Source organism: Lygodium microphyllum, chromosome 14 (assembly GCF_053477565.2).
Source record: "Lygodium microphyllum isolate KBCC chromosome 14, Lygodium_microphyllum_v1.1.10, whole genome shotgun sequence".
NCBI lineage: Eukaryota > Viridiplantae > Streptophyta > Polypodiopsida > Schizaeales > Lygodiaceae > Lygodium > Lygodium microphyllum.
In genome coordinates, this window is record NC_141148.1 from 73,513,049 (window position 1) to 73,518,828 (window position 5,780).

Consider the following 5,780-nt stretch of genomic DNA (forward strand, 5'->3'; position numbering starts at 1 on the left):
CCGACTAGGGAAAACATAAAGCAAAGTCTATCAAGGTCCATGTTAAAGGGTCACGGTTGGTTGTTGATAGGGATCCCCCAAACCCCACAAGTTGTTTAGACTAAGTAAAGGAAGGAAATGATTGCAATCATTATGGATAAGGAAGGCACTCAACATGTTGATGATGTGTCCATTAATAAGGTCTTCGTTGCTCATCTATCCAATATTGCAAGCCAAAAGCTAACTTCAGCAATGAACTATGAAAGGTAGGTGCAGGAGTTTTGGGGGCATGTAGCCAATGTGGTTTCCAAGAGTCGGCACTAGTTTTTGCAAGGCCCTTTTCTAAAGATGAGCTAAGATATGTAGTCAACATGATCAAGAAAGGGAATTCTCAATGCCTAATATTTCTATGGAAGGCTACTCAACACTATGGGAGGTATGTGCTAAAGATTTGTGCATGTTTTCCAATGAATGCATGAAGAGAGGGGAACACCAAGTTATGCAAGTGAGGGGTGAATTAGATTTTCCAAGCCACTAATACTGGGATTCAATCACTTGCTCCCCAGGATACTATATAAGGATCGGTATGCCTTTCTCTATGGAAGGAAAACCTATGTTGCCATCCTAAATCTATTCGTGGCTATGGAACATGCTCTAGAGATCAGTGGCATTTCATCATCATTAATATGGATCTAGACAATGCATATCAAAGGGTAAAATGGGATTTCCTAATTATAGTAGGGATAAAGCTGGGCTTGTGCTATCACTCTTGAAAATATGGTCACCACCTTGTTCACCCATGCTATAAGGTATAGATGGTTACATCTCTCCCCCGTTCTCATTGTAGAGCTCAGTGTGAGGCAAGGATGCCCCCATTACAATTGACCTTTTACTCAAAGTAATCGACTACAAAATGAGAGAACTAATCAATGGACTTTAGCTTACCCAGCTATTCATTGATGACAACTTGAATGTCTTTTGTGAGGATAAAGACAATGTTAACACATAACTCAATGCCCAAGTGTCGGGGGTTGTAAGCAATGAAGCCAAAATCAAAGACTTGCATCTAGGTTATGATGACATACCACACTGGATTAAGCAACTAGGATTTAAGGTTATCAAAGCTTTAGAAAACTTCCACCATCTAGGGTGTCCATTGGACTTGGCAGTGCCAACCTAACAAAAGATGCAATGGATCTTAAGTAGGATAGAGTAGAAGATTGCCAAGGTAAGACCCTTACCTCTTAGCTTTGATGGTAATCTAGTTGTGATTGACAATATATGATCTCCAACATTGATGTTCGTAGTGATGTTACTTAATGTTGAAGTTAAGCATGTTACTTAAGGTCCCATGGACCTTTTTGTAAATATCTTGGATCTATCTTAGTATTATATTATATTAATAGTATATTGATACATTATGTGAAACATTACACAGTATACATAGATAGTCTATAATATAAGATGTAGAATACATAAACCAACTGAAGTAAAAAATCATAGTATTGTGTAGTATACACATGCACATATAATATAGTATGTAGTATACATGTATATATTAAGGTTAAAAGTTATAGTTTCTTTCAAGCTATGGTGCAATTGAAAGTTGGTGCTCAACCTCCTTGGAGGTTATTGCAATAACAAGCAAATGAGGGGATTTAGGATTGGAGAAAAAAATCTCAAAAGTTAGTGGAATGGTAATCAAGCTACTAATGAGAATCGGGGAGTCAAACCCATGGCCAATAAGGCACTCATTGGAAAATGCAATCTTGTAAGGGGGTGAGTCGATTGGTTAGTCGAAATGGTAATCAAGCTACTTAACGAGAATCATGGAGTCAAACCCATGGCCAATAAGGCACTCATTGGAAAATGCAATCTTGTAAGTGTTGAGATATCGAGCTCCACTCGTGATACGCCAGGGTGACCGTTGTGTATTTATGTCACCGACTTGTCAGTTGCAGACGCGGTTGGTACACCGCCCATGAATAATAGCTACATGATAGCTATCCTTATCTACTCTAGTTCGTGGCTCAGTTAGTATGCCACCTTAGTTAGTTGAGTTTGGTTTGAGACCCATATATAGGGTTCTTCTATTTCTTTGTACTTGAGTTCTTTTGGCTTACACAGCTAAGAAGAGGAAAACTGTTTTCAGCCTCCACCTCTGTGTGTATTCCCCCATTGTGCAAGCAAGAAAGCTACAAGTGAGACTCCTTCCTTCTTTCCCACAATCTTGACAGTAAGGGGGTGAGTCAATTGGTTAGTGGAAATGGTAATCAAGCTACTAACGAGAATCGGGGAGTCAAACCCATGGCCAATAAGGCACTCATTGGAAAATGCAATCTTGCAAGGGGGTGAGTGGATTGCTGATGGGAGTAAAGTGGGAAGGAAATTTGAGAACAATTGGAAACAATGTCAAGATTACAAGCATGCTCACTATCAAGGTGATGGTGGGGGCAATGGAGAGAGATACTCAAATATCTACAATCATGTGATGGTAACAATTATTGGGGGTTAAAGGTCACTTGTGTGTAGCTGCCTACATTTGTTGTATACAGACCTACACACCTATATACTACACATGGCGAACTCCCATCACTATCACTTTATTCTTTATTCTTTTAGTGACAAATAGAATAAGGGAAGGTAGGTCACACATTATGACTGTTGGAGTTCCCACATACCAGTCTCCCTTCTTTTTACTTGAACCTCCATAGCTCTTACACTCTTCTTGCTTTTGCTTATGCTTTCACGTTCTACTCACCTTTCAACTAGTATTAGAATGGGCATTCAAGGAGCTTCATCTTCATTTGCTTCAGCTCAAGGTTTCATAGTAGCCATTGCTTCTTCTTCTTCCCAAGGTATGCATTGATTCTCAGTTCACTCTAGCTTGCTCAAGTCTTATTCGACCCTTCCAAGGGGCCATTTGAGCTTTAGTAAGTGCTCCATTGAGCATTACCAACTAGCACAAGCAACAACATACTCGGCCAAGTCAATGTGATTTGCACCTAGTTTTCAGCCCAGTATATAGCAGTTTGCATCACCTACAACTCCTGTTTGAGCTCTCAAGCACTTGTGGTGCACAGATCGGATGCCATATGCGCGCGTAGTGAGTGTCAGAAGGTCCCCAAGAACAAAAGAACTCTACTTTTTGCACACAAATCAATGTAGAAAACTTGCACGATATGAACAAGAGACCAATTGGGTGCAATCTCCCCCCATGCCTTGTGTGAGCGCTCCACAAAGCATGTATTTCATATATTAATCATCTTCAAGCTCAAATAATAGCCCAAATTACAAAATAGCACGCTTTTTCTTTTGAGTTTACTTTTATGCCAAATAGAATTAAAGCTAATGGGCGCCCAAGAAATCAGGCGATACCCAAATACAATGTCCAATACAAATATTTAAATCGTGCGCCCATGCGCATACAAAAATAATAAATAAATATCAAGCGCTTTAAGATACGCGCCCATAAAAAATTAATGATAATTTAAATACACGCTATCCTCCAATGCTTCCCACTGCCACCGCTGCTAGCTCTACACATCAACTGAAGCATTCACAATCGTTAGTAAAATAATACAATTAAACCGACAAAAGTGAATACCTAGCAGTCTTTAGCTACATAAATAAATTGGTTAGAAATCAATCCTAACATTAATTTATCACGAATGCGCACTCTAAACTCATAAACATTTATTAATTAAATATGTATTTTGTGGAATCACCCGCTATGGAATCACCCATGTACACATAAAATTAACAAAATGCCCGAAAAGGACAGGTGTCCCCATTGACTTCTCGCCCAAAGAATCCACTTTGTGTATGAGCTCCGGTAATAAAATCTTACGGAATCCACTGTTAAACCTCACGAAATCCACCGTGGCACGGAATCCACCATGAAATATATCTCTCCTGGCATCATACCCCCGGGGTGGGATAACAATTGTCCTCAATTGCTATTAGCTCAATGTGGAGCTAATAGAGTGGGGAAAGCATTTAAGTCTTTAGCGTGCATCCATTGGGCCTCTTCAACAGGATGGTTTCTAAACTTGACCAAATATCTAGAATATCTACGGCCAGTTCTAGTGGTCATAAAGTTAGTATCTATAATAGTTTCAAGCTCAAGGATTTCAGCCTCATCATCTAACAAAGGTGGGTTTTTATAGACAGGGTGTACAGGTAATTGGCCTCTAAAGGGTCGTAATAAATTGATATGGAAGGTGTTGTGGATTTTCCAATGTTGTGGTAGTTCTAGTTTAAATGCATTGTCATTGATTTTATGTATGATCTTGAATGGTCCATAGAATCTAGGTGCTAATTTCACAACTAGGTATTTATCTACACTTTGTAATCTACGTTTTTCTATTCGTAACCAAACATAATCATCAACTTTAAAATTCATAGCCTGTCTTTTCTTATTTGCTTGTTTTGTATATGATTGCTGAGCTTTGGCAATCATATCTTTAACTTCATCAAAAATAGTAGCATGCATGTTAGCAATATCATCAGCAGTTTGAATTTTGTGTGATAATGATGCAATAGGTGTAAGCAATCTATATCCATAAATAACTTCAAATGGTGCTTTCTTTGTAGCTGTATGTGGTGTATTATTATATGCAAACTGAAGTAAATGTAGATGTGTAACACATGTGTGTGGTTTTGAATTTGTGTAAGCACACAAAAGATCTAAAATAGTACTATTAGTAGCTTCTGTTTGACCGTTTGTTTCATGATGAAATGCAAATGAAAAATCAATCTTTGTTCCTAAGCTAGCAAATAAAGTAATCCAAAAATTATTACAAAATCTAGAATCACGATAAAAAATAATAACTTTTAGTAAACCATGGTTAGTGAAAACAGTTTTAAAAAACAATTGAGCAGCTTGAGATGTAGTTAAAGTTTTTTTGCATGGAATGAAATATGCTTGTTTGCTAAACCTGTCTACAACAGTCCAAAACATATCATGGTTAGCTTTAGTGTTAGGTAAACTAGTGATAAATCCATTGAAATCTGTACCCATGGTCGTGATGGAATAGATAGTGGCATTAGTAAACCATATTATTTACCATGGTGCCTTTTAACTCGTTGAAAAACTAAACATTCAGATACAAAGTTAGATACATTAGTGTCCATATGTGGCTAATAAAAATCTTCAGTCAATGTATGTAAAGTAGATATAATACCTCTATGACCTTAATATGGAGGACAATGAGTCTCATGCAAAATAAATTATCTAAATGGAACTGTCACACATAATCTCTTTTCATAAAACATGAATCCATTATTGTACGACAGTGAATCAATAGGAATCCAATTATTTGCAACTAGTTTATTCCAATCGGTTTGAAAAGTAAGATCCTGATGATAAGTATCTTTCATAGAGATAAGGGAATCAAATGATATCACAGAAATATTATGAATTGTCGGTTTTCTACTCAAAGCGTTGGCTACAGCATTCTCTTTTCCTGGTTGATATTGTATAAGGGGATGAAAACTTTGAATGAAAGCTGCCCATTTAATGTGTCAATCAGAGATTTGGGGTTGACTAAGGAGATGTCTAATGCTTTTTTGGTCAGTTTTGATCATAAATTCAGAACCCATTAAATAATGTTTCAATTGACGTAAGGCTTATACTACAGCTAGCAATTCTTTATCATATGTAGAATATTTAAGTTCAGATGGTTTGAGTTTACAACTAGAGTAAGCTATGGGATGATTATCTTGCATAAGGTTGGCTCCTATTCCAGATCCACTACCATCAGTAACTACTAAAAAGAATGGTCTATTGAAATCAGATA